The sequence below is a fragment of the Natator depressus genome, chromosome 1 (genome assembly GCF_965152275.1).
Source record: "Natator depressus isolate rNatDep1 chromosome 1, rNatDep2.hap1, whole genome shotgun sequence".
Lineage (NCBI taxonomy): Eukaryota > Metazoa > Chordata > Testudines > Cheloniidae > Natator > Natator depressus.
In genome coordinates this window covers 301679320-301698410 of record NC_134234.1, presented here as the reverse complement: position 1 = coordinate 301698410, position 19091 = coordinate 301679320, and the positions used below count along the sequence as shown (strand labels likewise).

General features: G+C 41.6%; 1 protein-coding gene across 4 annotated transcripts in view; it reads right to left on the bottom strand.

Annotated features, from left to right (window-relative positions):
• Positions 1 to 19091, bottom strand: part of ST7 (suppression of tumorigenicity 7) — a 225826-nt gene that overhangs the window by 118362 nt on the left and 88373 nt on the right. The window lies entirely within an intron of this gene.

Sequence of the window (19091 nt, the reverse complement as noted above, 5' to 3'; positions counted from 1 at the left end):
TAACCAGAGTCCCCTGGGCAAGTGCCAACTTGGGTCATTACATTTTGCCTGCCTACATTCCTCCAGCAAGTTCAACTGGATAAGGCATATTCTGCTTCTGTCCTAAAACTGTAGAGTAATGTTATTGCATTTCACTGCAACCAGAGATGGCTGCATTTCAGGGATGGATGAAATGATCTTTTGATGTAGGCCCCAATCTTGCAATGAGCTCTATGTGAGTGGATTCCTGTGCCTACATGGGAGCTTATTGCAGGACCGGGGCCATCATCCTTAAAATGCATTGGGATAAAAAAGCCCTGCCTAAATATTGGAACAATATTATCACATGAGGGAGGGGAAAATATATATAAAGCACACTTCCTCATTGCATCATTTAAATTATATGGGGGGGGGGCTGCTAATAAACATTAACAATAAAGATTTTGATTTAGCTTTCAGATTTAGACTTTAGTAATCTTCCAGAGGAAAAGGCAGCTGAATACATACGGTATTTTGCTTACTGAATATTTGATGCTTTTGTTCTAAAAATAAATCGTGGTTAAATTCAGGAGAGGGTTGAGTGCAATACCGACTATCCTGTTCAATTTTCCTTTTCTTTTTTAAAAATTATTGAACGTCTTCAGAGGCAGCTGACATTTTGAATGCAAGGAGGAACAGAAAGCAGCTAAACACCCACAGAACAAGAGAACACCTAGATAGGACTGCCTCAGCACCACTCAGAATTCTCACTTGGCCTGCATCAAATGTCAATGTTCTGAGAAACGCTGCACAAATGTGCTAATCCAAGCACTTAGTATTATCCACCAATTATTCTTTCAGCTTTTCTCTCTCTCTCCTTCTCCAACTGAATAGCTTGGATACAGAAAAGAAACATGCAGTTCCATATTAGTTAAGCAAACACGGCACTGGCAGTAGGTAAGGTGAGCATCATGTGCCATGAATATAAATGTTACAGGACTAATTATAACCAGTATTTCTGTACATACCACCTGTTACAAATCAAGCAGTGGGGAAATGTTCTGCATGGCATTCAATACCAGGCTGCAGATAATTGATTATAGCTGAAGCGCAGGTCTTGCAGTGCGAAAAACTGATTTTTTTGAGAATGTTTCTGTGAGATTAGCAACTTGATGCCTGTCGTTCTTGCACTAGTTGCTGGAAATATTCAGTAAATACCATATGGCGCAGAGAGGACAGCATTCCGCCGTAATGTCTGATTAGTAATAAGCATTTGCACTTCTATAGTATCTTCTATTTAGCGTCGCAAAGAGCTTACCAGCACTAAGGGCTGTATGGGCGAGCAGGAAACGTAAGCGGGAGTAAAACTTGCCCACATACTCCTGTGCAGCCTCCCTGGGCCCTGACTCGAGCAGCTGTGGGAGCTCAGAGCATCTTAAAAATCAGGCCCAAGATGCCTCAAATTGGGTGCCTAAAATGAGTGCACACTTTTGAAAATTTGCCCAGTCATACAGTGAGTCAGTGGCAGAGATCGCAATAAAACCCAGGAGAACTGACTTCCAGTCCCTAGGGGCCTGATTTTCGTAAGTACTGAGCACCCACAACACCGAGCAAAGCTAATGGGAGCTGCAGATGCCCATCAATTCGGAAAATGGGCCATAGAAGGTAGTACCACAAAAACAGCAGGTCAGAGAACCTCTTCTTTGGTTGCACTGCAGACGGACTCCATCAGTCTGTTTGAGTCTGCCCCTGCCAGTGACCACTTATAGTAACAACTGACCTGGGATTTCCACTATAATCCCCCTTTTTCTCCTGCCCTTGGCATTTACATACTCAGAACATTCTGAAAAATTCTCTTTGAAGCTAAAACTTCCCACATTTGGTCTCCATGCAGAGGTGTTTCTGGGAAGTCCGGGGGAAAAACCCTTCAGCCATTTTTAAAAGCGGAGAACCCCCACCTCTCTCTCACACACACACACTTTCCCCAAAATAACTGTTCAGAGGCTTGCATCCTAATGGGCCCTTCTGAAAGGCCAATATGAAAGCAAACCCTAAGAGTACGGCTGAATGCTTTTCAGACTGCCAGTCTGCTCAGAAACTTTTAAACTTGCTAAGTGTGTCTAAGTGCTCTATATTCTGGCATTTAAATGACCAACAAAATGTTACTGCTCATTACTCAAAGCACAGAAATAGCAACAAAAGGAGAGTTTACTTTCCACCTAAGAGATGCTATTAAAAAGAGCCACACTTCTATATGCTCCCAGTGAGGTGACATGGCTTCTGGAAGGGGAGGTGGGAGACCTCCATTCCCAGCTTCAGCATTGACCTACTGTGTCATCTCGGGCAAGTCCATTTGCCCATTCTGTGACTCAGTTTCCTTGTCTGCAAAATGAGAATGATACTTACCTTCCTTGTAAGGGGCTTGTGGAAAGGTGCTAACTATTATTATATAGTCAGCAAAAAAAAAAAAAAAAAAAGGAAGCTTTGGGCTTGTTTGTGCACCTTCATTGCATTTTCATAAAACCTGGAGAGGGAAAATCTTCCAAGTATTACCTCTTCCAATCCCAAGGAGATGAATCTCACACAGTGTAAAACAGAAAACAGCTGATTGTATTCAAAGACTAATATTTCAATCAGCACTTCTAAATAGACAATTACTATCAATGTGCCCAAGGAGCAGGATAGCCTATTCTATGGTGCTCTGTGTACAAAGCTTGCTGGTCTGCGTTAAGTTAGGAGGAGGAAAGAGGAACTAGAGGACATGTGAAGGTGGTTCAGGTGGAAACCTGCTTTGAAATCTGCTAACACCATTTTTCACACCTAAATTGCCCTGAAGAGAAAGAACAGTAAAATCTACCTGTAACAAACTATACAGGGTCTGGGTCTCTTTCCAAGGGCCAATACACCCTATCACACTAACTTATTACTCATTGTTGTTTAATTTTTTTTTAAAGCTGAAACTAGATTTGGGAAGGAGGCACTCATTAGTCTGAGCTCCAAAAAGGATATGCCCTATCAAGGAGAAATGGAGACGGCAAAAGAGCTACTCAGATTGCATGTGACTCCCCCCCTCCAACCTGGCAGAGAATTGCAATTGAGCAGGAGGATCCCAGTGTGAGCATTCAACAGGAGCGGTATCATCAGCAGGGAGAAGATACTGCTAAAGATCTTCTCAGCTTGCTAAAGTTATGCACCTGGAAGGAACTTAACCTGAAAGAGCCCAGGGGAAGAGTGTGAGTTCTGTATATGGGCTAAGGCTCACAAGAGAGCTACAGCAGAGAGAATGCCAGTGTCGACAGCAGGAGCCAAAGGCAGTCTGATGAGATGCTTTGCAGGCTTGAAACAGAATCAAGAGACAATTACTGTTTTATAGCTGTATTCAAAATACTGTATATTTAGCTGACATGTAATGCGGAAAGATTTGCTTACTCCTGCAAACACACACTGATAAGAGAAAAAATATTGCATTAATTCCTTCCAAAGATTACCCATGATTCATTTTTCTCCCTGGTAATTTTTGCTTGCATAAATCTTTGCATGATCAGGGCCTTACTTTCTAAACTAATTAAATACATTCTTCCCTTTTCTACTTTGACAGCTTTAGCAAAGTGTCTATGCCAGGAAAATGAATCTCTTCAATCAGAGACTACTGCAAGGGTTTTGTAGACTTCCTTCTCCAAAAGGTTGTTTTTAGTCTGCTGAGAAATCATCATCTGTACAAACTATTTCAGTCTTGTTGCTACTGGAAGTGCACTAAGAATTATTATCTAAACAACAGGGAGTCATTAGCTCTTCCCTCAAGCAGGTTTTTTCACCTGGGAGTTTTCCCAGGTTAATTCAATAGTCTTGAATAGTCTGCACTGCAAACCCCAGCCAGAAGTCTAACAGCAGTTTTGCAATTATCTTGTTCTTCAAGATTCTAAATTATTTATTGATTTTTAAAAATTATATATGTTTTTTCATTTTACGTTTTAGAGAGAGGAAATTATGCTACAGAGGAAAAACAGAAACACAAACAAAAATCAATTCTAGGATTCTTATTTACGGTGACAGAATATGAATTAGGAAAGAAAAAATTGTCTACCTACTATATTCGGTGCTAACGTTACCAAAGCTGAAACTCTGATACCACTGAGCAGAGAGGTAAAGCCAAACACTTCTGCATATGTTGGGGTGGCAGGGTCTCTCACAATGAAAATTTAGCAATTTTTTTTGGAACACTGAAAATAGCAAATAGTGTCCCCACAATGTGTGTTGCAGGGGAAGGTAGAGAGTAAATGAATGACGCTGAGGCTAAACTGCAGATACACATACAGCACAGAAATACCGTGAATAATTTAAAGACAGCATCCTTCCAAGCAACAGCAGTCTGACTGCATGGATTTGGGGCAGTGGAGAGAAAGTCACACTTGCTTCAAAAAGAAAAGGAGTACTTGTGGCACCTTAGAGACTAACAAATTTATTTAAGCATAAGTTTTCGTGAGCTACAGCTCACTTCATCAGATGCATGCAGTGGAAAATACAGTAGGGGGATTTATATACCCAGAGAGCATGAAGCAATGGGTGTTACCATACACACTAACGAGAAGTGGTGTCTCGAAGATAGCTAGGAGTGCTGGTAGCGTAGGGCCTGAGGACAGAGTCTACATAGCCAGACAATCCTGCTGTCAGGGTGCCAATGCCTGTGATGATGGGGCGTCCAGGATTTCCAGGTCTATGGATCTTGGGTAGCAGATAGAATACCCCTGGTCGGGGGTCTAGGGGTGTGTCTGTGCGGATTTGCTCTTGTGCTTTTTCAGGGAGTTTCTTGAGCAGATGGTGTAGTTTCTTTTGGTAACCCTCAGTGGGATCAGAGGGTAATGGCTTGTAGAAAGTGGTGTTGGAGAGCTGCCTAGCAGCCTCTTGTTCATATTCCGACCTATTCATGATGACAACAGCATCTCTTTTGTCAGCCTTTTTGATTATGATGTCAGAGTTGTTTCTGAGGCTGTGGATGGCATTGTGTTCTGCACGGCTGAGGTTATGGGGCAAGTGATGCTGCTTTTCCACAATTTCAGCCCGTGCACGTCGGCGGAAGCACTCTATGTAGAAGATCGAGTTTATGGTGCAGCAAGGACCAGCAGCAGAGACGGTAAGGAGAGGCCTCCTCACTAAAGGGGCTAGATAAATCCTCAATGTTATATGTGTTTGGGACTCACCAAAAAGCAAATGCACCGGTTCATTTGGTTGGAAATTAAAGTGACATGATTCTTTTATTGTGCAATTTTCTTGTTATGCATCAAGTGACTTCCTCCAGATCCCTACAAAGGAACTTGAATCAATAAAACCAACCCCCTGGGACTCTTGTCTCACAGTCATTACTTTCTAGTTTTCGTTTAGCGTCAACCCCTGATTCTCTTCCTCTTCCTCTCTGAATAGATAAATCTATTTTCCTTGCTACTGTATCCAATTCTTAATACCAAACAGCTGAGTGAGCATGGCAAAGAAGGCGCTCCAGGCTTTTCCCCCAAATGGATTGATTTAGATGTTCTGCAATAGCCTGTTTGTTGAAAACTGGATCATCTTGTACACACTAGGCCATTTGTCTACTAAAACCCACAAATTCTTACCTACTTCTCCTTATGACAAATCTGTAATGTGTAAATTATATGAATCAGTTTTATTTTCCAAGCACAAAATCCTTGTACATACCGTAACCGTTTTCTCTTTCTCCAATACTTCACGGTTTTTATGGCTTTTCTCGCCTGCGTCTCTGTGACGTAAACCCACGTGCTTTCCTCCATTAAAGTTCCTTCCACAACTCTGCCCTGCATTCTAAATTATTCATTCTGGTTGTCATCTGCTTCTATTTAGATTCACTTATCAGTGTAATTTAAAAAACAGAACAGAGTGAAGATATTCTCCTATTCTACCTAAATGCAATGAGCACTGCCACAGAAAAATATAGGACTATAATGCAAAATTTCTGTATGTATTTTAGAACCAAAAACATAGAAGAAAAGATCCTCTGTTTCATAACAATTCATCATCTGCCCTGACGCCTTACACGGCATAACAGTCCTTTCTCTATATGTGACATAATCATATAGAAAACTATGGGCTAAATGGACAGCTAGCACAGGTAGGGACAACTCCATGTACCCGCCTATGACTTGATACCATGACTTCAAATAGAGGCTCTGCAAAATTAGGTGAACTCTTAATGAACACTGATCTTGATTTCACGTAAATAGCCTTATCTACAGAGAAAAAAGACAAACCATGATACAGATGCAGAATAATTCATTGTTTCTCAATGGAATATTTTTCAAAGCTGTTCCTAACATGAAGTTTCCTTTGATTCCTCACAAAAGGCAAGGTGAGATGAATGGTTAGATTTTATTTTATTTGGGGGAGGGAGCTGTTTTCTTTGTTTTAAGGAGAAAGAAAAACTGCCACCATTTAATCATGCAGGGAAATAATTGCTCTAGTGCAAAAATGTGTAATTGATTTCTGAAAGCCTTGGCTGGCTTCACACTCAGGGCTGCTTAACTGGTTACTGAACAGCAACGTGGAAGGTAAGAGCAGCTGTTCCAGCCCATCATTCAGAGTCACTACACATTGCAAACCCTGTCTTTAAAAATAAATAATAGGGATCACTGAGAAGTAGAATTAAGAAACAATAATTAAAAATGACACAGCTGGCATTGACTTTCTGCTAGAAAGCATAGTCACTCCCTGCAGCAGTTACCAGTAACAGCCAATTAACCCAAGAATGACACAGCCTAGGCAGTGCTGCAAGCAAGGTAGTATTTTTTAAAAATGGCAGAATTTTATGGTCTCATGTCAATGAGCTCTGGAGACATGTTAAAGGTTAGTAGGAACTGAAAAATCATGTGATTGAAAAAACTTTAGTAGCATTGAAGACCATCTTTTTATTTGCCTTCACTTAATTTCCAGATACATTGTGTTTAGAGACGTATTCCTTCTTTGTTTAGTCCTGTCGTAGAGTTTTCAAATGTGCATTACCTTTCCAAGGGTAACTGGTTTCATCAAATTGTAACAAGAACATTTCTACAGCCCAGCCACATGCGATTCGGCTTCTCAGCTGCGCTAGATAGAATCTGGGAGTAACCAGAACTTGTTTTTTCATTACAAAGCAGGACTGAGAGGCAGGGGAAAAAAGGGACTGGAGGTTCAATTCTGCTACCCTGACGTACGTTGTATAGGACCTTAGTCCCCATGTAGTCTCGTTCACTTCAGAGAGATTACCTGTGGAGTAAGGTATAAGACTCCAGACATCAGAATCCAGCCCTCAGAACATACAACTGCACTGAAACAGTTCATTTTGTAAACAACATGGTGATAAGAGAACTACTACACGTTGCGTTATGTAAGTTAATTTTTGTCGCATATGACTCAATGAATGAAACACAACAGGGTTTACACTAATCCATTTTCTAACCCCAAAAGATTGATAATTAAAGCATTTTTTTTTAAATGACATTCATCCCTTATCACTGTCAGTCCCTCCCACTCCCCTGCCTTCTTTAACACAATACTCTTGGGGATGCAGTGGAGGGCAGTCATGGTGACAGTTTCCTGGATGATGAATGTTAAAAGAGACCCTGGGGAGCAGATTTTCAGCACAGGGATTTAGCTATACACTTCCAATTAACGGTAACAACAGCTGAGCAGCTAAATCCCTGTGCCCAGCACTGAACAATGTTAGTTTAAGCTCGGGGTTCCTGTTTTATGTTGTTTGCTTGTTTTAATTCAAACCAACAACAGAGTGTTGAGAGCTACTACAAGAAAAATATATCGGCCCGTCTTACAAGCACTTACAAATACTGGTTACTTTATACACGTGAGAAACTGTTTTCATGATCAAGACTATATTTTGGTGTTTATTTAAATAAGTTAAACTTCTCTGAAGAGCAGCATCAGTGAATGCACAATGACTTATTGTACTTTTCCAGGTTTCAGAGTGGTAGCCGTGTTAGTCTGTATCAGAAAAAACAACGAGGAGTCCTCATTGTTTTTGTACTTTTCAGAGTTAATGGGCATTGTCATCTTAAAAATTACACCTCTGTTTGAAGAGCTTTTACTTGCTGTACTATTTTGTGCAAGTAACCCCTATGATAACTATACATGAAGAAGACTGAAGACTTTATTTTTCATTAGCTTTTTCGTCTGTTTCCTTTGCGCATCTTCAATTCACAGTCTATAGCCAGTTTCAATGTTTCCTCCTGTATAGTCTGCAGATCAGTTTCCCCTGTTTGTCTGGGTCTTTCACACAGCAACAGGGGAGATAAAGCCTAATTGTAAGACATCAAAAGCTAGAAGGGGCACTCATGGGCAGGGGTAGTACTACTTTTCACTATTTCCTAAGTTGACTAGATTTCAAATGAACAGTATCCCTTTAAGGGTCCAATTTTGTTCCCTTTGAAATCGGTGTCAAACCATGGGCTCAGAATGGGATCAGAATTGGGCTCTAAGACTCTGCTTTTCTGAGGTGCTGAACACCCTCCGCTCCCCTTGACATCAGTGGCAGGGGGTGCTCAGTACCTTGCAGGATCAGACCTTAGATGCCTAAAAAAAAAAAATATGATAGCCCAGTAGTTCTCCAAAGTTTCCATTCTCCAGGCCTCTTCTACAAGTGAGGAATTTTCATGCACCTCGCTCCCTACCCAACCCCTATTCATTCATCTTGGCTTGGGACTCACACGGTTTAATATTGTGGACAATTAGAAACTAGGAAGGGCTTTGCAGCTGTTTGGGAGTAACAGGGGCCACAATGTGAAAATCACTACTGCATTGCTAGTCATTTAGCAGAATCCATTTGTATATTGAAACTGGGTTGTAAAACACATATCACAGGAGCACATTTTGACTAAATGTTATCAATACCACGCCATACTTTGCACTTCTAAAACACCTTCCATCTTAAGCTCTCAAAGCACTTTACAAATATTAGTTAAACCTCTTACCAACTTGAGATCCCGTACTATTATGTCCATTTTGAAATAAAGACACAGAGAGCTTAAGGAGTAGAAGCCTGAACTCCTGACTTCCAGGTCTGAGGTTTAGATTATTTTATTTTCTAACTTTACATATCAAAACAAAAGTTTTGAGTTTGGCTGGAAACTTGAAATGTTGGATTCACAGCAGCAGCCAGGACACTGCCTAATGACAGTGGTTTCAGTGTTACAAGTCCAATAACTATTGGTAATTTATAAAAGGCACTTTACCAGGAAAGGCAGGGAAAGCAATATATGCCTTGCAAGTGAGTCTGGCAAACTCGTGGGAATCACTAGATATGCCTGATGTGTACAGGTTTTTTTCTTTCACTTCATCATACTGCATGAAATATTGATGCAAAACAGAATGCATTGTTTGTTCACTGGGACTGAAGCACATGGATAGCTTGTATTTTTATCACAAGACAGAAATAGAAACAACACATGGGAATGGATGGAACTCATTAATGCTTGCCAACCAAAACCTCTCATTAATTCCTTGATTACAGCTTTCTTTTCTCATTTGAAGTCCATTTTAAATCTGTTTTTAACTCTTACCTCTCTACCCCCAATACTTCTACTGGTTCATGTGATTGGTGGCACCTTACCTAATACAAAGGAATGAGATTCAAAAAGCAAAGCAGACGATAGTGCCTGCATAGACTGGGCATAGTCTGGGTCGTATGAGTAGACCAGGTAGTAATAGTTCTGATCACGACTTCTCCCAAAGGCACTTTTTCCAATTAAACTTTGTTCTCTCAATGTGCTGCTGACTTTCCTATATGAATAATAATACTGCTTGGCATGTAGAATGCTTCTCCTAGCACTTTACAAATGTGTGTATGCACCAACATCCCCAGTTTAGAGGAGGAAACTGAGACATGGAAAAGGACTTGCAAACACTGAATCGGTGGCTGATCTAGGAGTAGAAACCCGGGGTGAAATCTTAGCCCCACTGACGTCAAGGGGAGTTTTGCCATTGATTTTAAAGGGGCCAGGATTTCACCCCATGTCTGCTGATTCCAAGTCTGCTGTTAGCCCAATTTCCTTGACTATGATTGTATAATATTTACAAGATAATCCTCATACTAGGTAAAGCCATTTCACCGATCTCATTTCTGGTATTTTAATCATTTAATAGTAAGGTATGCATCAGGGTAATTAAACAGTTCCAGCCGAATACACAGTCGTTGGATTCTATCTTTTTCTCCCTCACAGCAATTACGATTAGCGCTTTAGTATACACATAAACACAAAAGACAACATCATCCAAGAACTGCTGCATGACAATAATAATCCTCTAGCACCAATACACAGAGAACTGACAGTCAAACCTGTTTCAGAACTGATTCCATTGTTTACATCACATTCTAGATCATCTTGTTTAATTCTCTTTGATTTTAAAGCACTGCTCCAGCAGTATATTTTACTGATTAAATTGTCATTAAATTTAATGGGCAGCAGGTTAAAAACAAATAAAAGGAAGTTCTTCTTCACTCAGCGCACAGTCAACCTGTGGAACTCCTTGCCTGAGGAGGTTGTGAAGGCTAGGACTATAACAGGGTTTAAAAGAGAACTGGATATATTCATGGAAGTTAAGTCCATTAATGGCTATTAGCCAGGATGGGTAAGGAATGGTGTCCCTCACCTCTGTTTGTCAGAGGGTGGAGATGGATGGCAGGAGAGAGATCACTGATCATTACCTGTTAGGTTCACTCCCTCTGGGGCACCTGACATTGGCCACTGTCGATAGACAGGATACTGGGTAGATGGACCTTTGGTCTGACCCAGTATGGCCATTCTTATGTTCTTATGTCATCTTAAAAAAAATCATTTGCTGAACTAATTAATTATCTGTGTATTTTGCTGCCTTTTCCAAACCATTATTTATCACACTGCAACTATAGGCAATTGGCCACTCACTGCATAGTTTTTTCCAAGGCACCTTATTAAAAGTGAGAGCTCCGTGCTTAGAGAATCATAGGACTGGAAGGGACCTCGAGAGGTCATTTAATCCAGCCCCCTGCACTCATGGCAGGACTAAGCATTATCTAGACCCTCCCTGACAGGTGTTTGTCTAACTTGCTCTTAAAAATCTCCAATGATGGAGATTCCACAACCTCCCTAGGCAATTTATTCCAGTGCTTAGCCACCCTGACAGTTAGAAAGTTTTTCCTAATGTCCAACCTAAACCTCCATTACTGCAATTTAGGCCCATTGCTTCTTGTCCTATCCTCAGAGGTTAACAATTTTTCTCCCTCCTCCTTGTAACAACCTTTTACGTTCTTGAAAATTGTTATCATGTCCCCCCTCAGTCGTCTCTTCTCCAAACTAAACAAACCCAACTTTTTTCAATCTTCCCTCATAGGTCATGTTTTCTAGACCTTTAATCATTTTTGTTGCTCTTCTTTGGACTTTCTCCAATTTGTCCACATCTTTCCTGAAATGTGGTGCCCAGAAATGGACACAATATTCCAGTTGAGGCCTAATCAGCACAGAGTACAGCAGAAGAATTTACTTCTCATGTCTTGCTTACAACGCTCCTGCTAACACATCCCAGAAGGATGTTCAGTTTTTTTGCAACCGTGTTACACTGTTGACTCATATTCAGATTGTGATCCACTATGACGCCCAGATCCTTTTCCGCAGTACTCCTTCCTAGGCAGTCATTTCCCATTTTGTATGTATGCAACTGATTGTTCCTTCCTAAATGGAGTACTTTGCATTTATCCTTATTGAATTTCATCCTATTTACTTCAGACCATTTCTCCAGTTTGTCCAGATCATTTTGAATTATAATCCTATCCTCCAAAGCACTTGCAACCCCTCCCAGCTTGGTATCATCCACAAACTTGGCTCCTTTTTTCTATCTTGACTCCTTTGTTGTAGTGAGCTGCATGTCTACCTTTGTGGTCTCTTAAATGCTTCTGCATACAGTCCATTGTTCCTCCACTGGGCTGCAGCAGACTACTCTTCATGGGAAGCAGAGTCCTAGTTCTCTAGCCCATCAGTCCCTGTACTGAGCTATCCAGTCCCTGCAAAAGTGAATTACAATGGTCCAACAATGCCAGGTAGTGATCCCTTGCTGTCTGTTTTGTCTTTGCCATCAGTCACTTGCCTGTTTTTACTGCTGCTTCTGCCTTCCCAATGCTTTGTGGGCTCCCAAGGAACACGTCTTGTGCTGAAATTCTCATTTGGCACTGAAATGTTTGAATTGTGCTGCCACGTACTGTGGCCCGTTGTCTGAGCTCAGCACGTCAGGTATGCCTTACCTTACAAAAAGCACCATCACTTTGGCTACGTCTACACTTGCAGAATTTTTGTGCTGTCAATTTCAACGGTGATAGTGAACTGGTGAAAGAAAAGCGCTGGTTTGTGTACACACTTACTTCCACAGGCATCAGAGAGTGTTTACATTTGCAGCACTTCCATCGCGGATGAGAGCAGCGCACTGAGGGCAGCTATCCCACAGTGCAGGTCTCTGCATTTTGACAATAGGTCTTGTGGGAAGATGTGGGGGAGGTGGTTGCGGGGTATCTTGGGTCCCTGCACAGCCTCCTCTCCCCAAACGCTAATCAGCTCCAGTAGCTGAGCATGGCTCCAGGCAGGGGATCGTTTGCTCCCTGGACAGATAAGTGAGCACTTGCCAAGAAAACAGGAAGGGGCGTTTCAAAGTTCCCGGAGCTTTACAGGGGAACGGGTGGATGTCTGTTTACCTGGTGTCAAAGCAGCAGAGCTGCTGGCCAGAGTGGTCACCTAGGCACTGTGGGATATCCTGCGGAGGCTAAAAGCTCTGTAAACAGGAAGAACGTGTCTTCACTTGCACATCACCGCAAAAACATCACCAGTAAGAGCTGTACACCTCTCATGGAGGTGGTTTTCTTTTTGCGGTGAAACTTCTAAGTTTCACTGCAAAAAGTCATTGGCAAGTGTAGACGCTCCCAAGTTTTTTGCGCAAAAAAGGGACTTTTTCTGCTTTAAATGCAAGTGTAGCCATGCCCTTAGTAGATCACACTTCTTGCCTTAGAGTTCTCCAGATAGTCTACCTCCCAGAAACTGAAGTAGTAATCTACTGTGACCATCAAGCTCCTGTCATTAAAAGAGTACAGATCTATTGCAACTTTTTCCAAGCTTGGGACTTCAGGAGGCTAAGTCTCATGCTGTTGTTGATCACTATACCTTTTACACACTTCCTACGGTTCCATATGTGCTCTCGGTTGGGCGTTGCCCAATACATACACTACCTGGTTCATCTCAGGCATGCACAGATGAAACATGTGTATCTGTATCATCATATCAGCTCTTAAATCTGCTGGGATTATGCTCGATGCCCTTTAATCAAAATCCTGTTTTGCACACACAGTTCATCCCTCACCTGGCTGTAGGGGGTAACTTCCTGTTGCACTTGTTCCTTGCGATCTGGCCAACCCTAGAGAACAAATCATTTTACTGCTGTAGCACCCATCCTGTTTTGTGCTTTGCTGGATTGCCTGGAGCTGCCTATCAGAAACATGAAGGTATTGTAGCATGTTGACAGACAATCTCCTGCTCAGAGAACAGGAGTACTTGTGGCACCTTAGAGACTAACAAATGTATTAGAGCATAAGCTTTTGTGGGCTACAGCCCACTTGATCGGATGCATAGAATGGAACATATAGTAAGAAGATATATATATATATATATATATACACATACAGAGAAGGTGGAAGTTGCAATACAAACTGTAAGAGGCTAATTAATTAAGATGAGCTATTATCAGCAGGAGAAAAAAACTTTTGTAGTGATAATCAAGATGGCCCATTTACACAGTTGACAAGAAGGTGTGAGGATACTTAACTTAGGGAAATAGATTCAATATGTGTAATGACCCAGCCACTCCCAGTCTCTATTCAAACCCAAGTTAATGGTATCTAGTTCGCATATTAATTCAAGCTCAGCAGTTCCATTCTATGCATCTGATGAAGTGGGCTGTACCCCACGAAAGCTTATGCTCTAATAAATTCCTTAATCTCTAAGGATTAGAGGTGCCACAAGTACTCCTGCTCTTTTTGCGGATACAGACTAACACGACTGCTACTCTGAAATCTCCTGCTCAGTGCTGGACTCTCTCTAACATATGTTGTAATTACTCAGGTGCACTCAGCAGTGGCTTCTTCATGATGTTTTCTAACAGTTTGTGATCAGACTGCACATCCACTTGGTGCCCAAAGGTGAATGGATGCAATTATTGCATCCCAAAGAGCACAAACAGGAGCTCCTTTTGTATCTGAGCATACCCCTTTCTGGGTGTGCCAGGGCTCTATTAGCAAATGCTATGGGCTGCTGGATTTGCATCAGTACTGCTCCTAGGCCTCCTTCTGCAGCATCACACTGTAGCACTTGCTTCTCCGCACGAATGGTGCCTTGCTTACGATTTTCTTTACTCTTCTAACTACCTGCTCTTGGTCCCTGACTATTCCCACACTGCATCATGGTATATGAACTGTCTCAAGGTTCCACAGGCTTTTGATAGGTGTGGGCAGAATCTGGAAAGATAGCTGGCAATCCTTACAAATTGCAGCACTCCCTTCACATGCTTTGGTGTGGGCATTTCCTCAATTTCCTCAATTTCTTGGGATCTGGCCAGAATCCTTCAGTTTTCCTCACTTCAGCTTGTCTGTGTTCAGCCTCATATGCCATTCCTCCTGGTCCCTGTTTGGAGTGGTCACACCTTGATGTCAGGGTCCTGCGTTGCCTCTTTCTTGTCATCTCTCTTACGACAAGAACCGCATCAGATACAATCTTCCTATCTGGGAATCCCTCTAGTGCCTGGTTCAGTTTACACTGGAACACGTCTGGGGCTGGGCTTATGCCCATAGTCATTCATATGCAGCCAGTGGTGCAAGTAGGGCAGTATGGTCTGGTACACTGTACCATTAGGATATTTATTGCCAGTACACAATACTGGAAAGACACAGGAGCAGAACATGGGGCCGCCCTCCAGTGTGGCTGTACCGTCCCAAGCCCCATCCCCAGCCCTTCCACATAGCTGAGTCTCCTGTCTGGGTTCTGTACTGCCCCGCCAGAGGATGGGGCTGGGGGCGGGGCTGGGGACAGTACAGCCGGGGATGGCGGAGCTGCCAGCATGGGGCCGCCGGGCAGCCCCACGTTCTGCTCCTTTTGTCACTGCGGTTCCGGAGAGCCCTGCGGTTCAGAAATCTGTATCTGGCGCAGTGGGAGGACAGAGCCCCCACTCCCGAAGTAATGTGGGATGGGGAGGGGATAGGGAGAGTGCGGGGGGCCCAGGCAGGGGGCCTGGCAGAGTCACATGGGGGTCACATGACCCCCTTTAGCTAGTGTTCCTCTCCCTTTTGTGTCCCTCCCATGAGTCGCCTATGTGCAGCATACCGGTAAGAAATAAATTCTACTTGCCCCACTGTAAGCAGCACTACCTGCCTAAAGGTGTGGCAATGGTTGGCAGGTGGCTGGATGGTTCATGTAGCTCAGTATGCCAGAAACCATTCTTGACACCACAGTGAACACATCTACCCTGCATAAATCAGGCAGCACGTCCTCAATCACTGCTCATGGGTAGCAACTTCTTGTCAATACTCTATTAAGTGGTTTTGGATCAATGCAGCTCCTCAGTTTACCTGGTTTTCTCACCACTACTGGGCTGCTGATCTATTCTGTGATAGCTGGAATAGCGTAATGATGCTTTTTCTTCACAGACCTGCCAGTTCCTTCCTCACTGGCTCCACCAGGCCTAATGGAACTCTGTGTTTCATTAGTGTCACCGGCTGCACACAGGGCTCTATTTCTAATTCAGTTTGCCTTCTAGGTGTCCATCTCCTTGCAATGTGTCCTTATCTTCTGTTAGAATGCTGGGTTGACCCCATGGTGACTGTCCTCCCTCCTCTCTCCTGTTCAAGATATAGTGGTGTTGTACTGCAATCAAACCTATGCCTTGGGTTTACGCTCTTTTTGCTTATTTATGATGCTTAACAAAGGCCTGAAAAAGTTTTTTTGTTTGTTTTTAAACAGGATTTTTTCCACTGCCCTTTTCTGGCTTTCATGCTGTACTTTTGGGACGTCTATGGGATGGTTAATTGAAACGGACAAAAAACAAGGCACAAACTCAATGTTCTTTTCTAACAGGTCACTTTTAAGTTAAAAATAATGATACTGCCTACAAATAACTCCAACTCCATCCATTATTACTAAGTCCAGGTAAAAAGTACCAGCAACTACAGCAGTCAAGATTATGAAATATTATACAAGATCAATTGCAAGTATTTGAGATGTATTAATTTTAGCACTTACTGTACTACTTCTGTCATTTGTTTCCAAAGGGAATAGGGAAATGCGAAGTCAATATTTACTAAAGCTGCCTGCGTTTATAACTTTGCTGCAATCTGGAACAATATAAATTGGATATAAAAATATAGTTTGCTAAATAAAATTATTAACAGGGCAAGTTCAATAGCAAATTTTGATGAGAAAATATTTCTTCTAAGTTCAGTAAGTGAAAAATGTAGGCCAAGATTTTCAAAAGTGACTAGTGATTTTGGGAACTCAAACTAAGACACCTTAAAAGGGCCTGATTTTCAGAAAGTGATGAGGAGTGGACCCACCATCGGACTAGCCAGCCCCTTTAAGGTTTCAGGTTGAGCACCCAACAAGTGAAGTATCAAAAAACAAAATCCAATCATTGTATGCTGCATGAAACAAAAAAGCTACTAAATCGTTATACAGCCATCATCTCACAAAACCCCCTTAATAGATAATTAAGTATAGACATCTTAACAAATATAACACGCTAGGAGACCTAGGGTGAAATCTTGGCTCCATTAAGTCAAAGACAAAACTCTCATGGACTTCAATGGGGCAAGGATTTCACCCTCATCCTTTTTATTAAATCTCATAGCTTATCCTAAACTTTCCAGAATTAAATGTACAGTACTGTATGATGACTATCAGAAGTAACAGTTGAATGTTATATCTACTGAGGCCTATATCCAAATCATATCAGGCCTGGTATGCATAATGTCACATCCAATTTTATTTCCAAGCTGGAACCTGCGCTCACCAAAGTGAGTTGGAAGCTCCCTTGGATGAATGTCTTCAATGTCTACTTTCACTAAAAAGACACTTTAAAATGTGTATTCCTGATGGTTGTTAAGATGACTTTCCAACTGTTTGCCAAGCACCATCTCCATCTGTAGCCATAGCCATGGCTTTTAATATGATGCTGACACATTTTCTAGTTTTTATTCTCCAGGCTGCAAAAATTAAACAAAGCACAGTTCAAAAGAAGTGCATTTAAAAAAGGTGATCGTAAGGGGATAGCTTAGCTAACAATGGTGAATTAGTCTGGTAACTCTCCAGCAGCATAAAATACTCTGGAATTTCAGGTTCTTGACTAACTGCAGGATTTTTGCTCCATGGAACAGTAGAGATCACGTGTCACAGAGATGATAAATCTGGACTCTGACAAGAAGTGTCTGTCAACTGTTCCACTCATTAACACCTTTTGCTAATCAGCACTGACTCTCTGCTTGTAGGACACAATGTACCCTAAGCAAACTGACTTAGACATTCCTATGACTGCTGTATACAAGTGGGGATAGGGAAAAGGTAAACACTTCTTCTCCCTAGGTACAAAAATTTGTTAAGTGTTAGCTTGGCTGGCTGCTTGGCTGTAAAACAACAGAATATTAAACAACACTACTGTTTTCTTTCCTCTATGGTTGGTTTTGTGACTTTTGTTGAGTTAGTTTTTTTCTGTGATTTTTGTGTTGCTATAGCATGGCATTTAGCTATAAATATAGCTATCGCATTTCTAGTTGTTTATAATTATACTGGAAAATCAGCATAACCAGTACAATTCTTTGTCTTTTGTAAGAGGAAAGACTGCATTCTCGGGTGTTCTTCATATGACCTTTACTATATGACACTGTTTTTCCAAGCTCATCCCCTTCCCTTTCTCCTTTTAAGCGTCTTGGCAATAATGTCCATGACTACATCTGTTGCTGCTATAGCCATGGCAACATTCAGACACTCAGTTACTGGTGAGCGCTCAGCACAGAAGCCTTCTACTCCCATATAAGTATTCAGAATCTCCCATTGGTAGTAACACATTCAGATTCCTTTGTTATATAGTTTCCTTGATCTAGCAGAAACTCTTCTCTCCCACCCCTACAACACACTACATAGGGCCCCCAAACCTATAAATAGTACCTTCTGACCCAGGCTGGAAAAATAGAATTGTCACTTGAGAAGAATGGACTTTTATTTAAAAGCCATCAGATTACATAAATGGAACCATCTTATGATGGCAAGTGGGCTCAAAGCCATGAAAAATTCCACTCCCCCTGCATCTTTCAGTGAGTATATGTAACATTCGCTATTAGATCCTTTTAATCTCCATAATATCTGTAGTAACGATTTAAAAAAAAATACAAGAGACCAGATTCCATTCTTGGTTACACTGGAAATAAGGCACACATTTTTAACAGTGAGGATAATTAAGCTTTGGAATAGTTTCCTAAGGGTGGTGGTAGATTCTCCATAACTTGGCATTTGTTAAATCAAGATTGGATGTTTTTCTTAAATAGATGCTTTAGGTCAAATACAAATTAATTCGGGGACGTCTTCTGGTCTGTGCTATACAGGAAGTCAGACTAGTTGATCACAGTGGCCCTTTCTAATTTTATAATCTAGTAATCTAAACCAAATATCAATCTAGGTTAGTTCCTCTGAAGCTTTGGATTTACATCTGCGGAACTGAGCTCAAAATTTGGCTCACTGCATTCCAATATGTCCTACTGTTCAACATATTAATCATATTCTGCAAATCTATAAGAGACAGTAAAACAGTAAAAAGGATAGTTATGTTGAGTGAGTAAAGTGTAAGTAGTGGCAGTACAAGGAAAGATGTAGCCACATTTCCTCCTATGCAGAAAGGTGAAGCTCTTTGAGCGAATGGGATCTGGTCCATTATCTTCTTTTTTATAGTAAAGTGCCAATTCTAGTATTGTAAAAAGTTCTGCAGTGAAACTAGCAGAAATTACAATGAGCAATGCCAATCAATTCCATATCAAATATACAGAAGAACATCTACATTAAACAGAATTATAGGCACCCGCCTTCAGA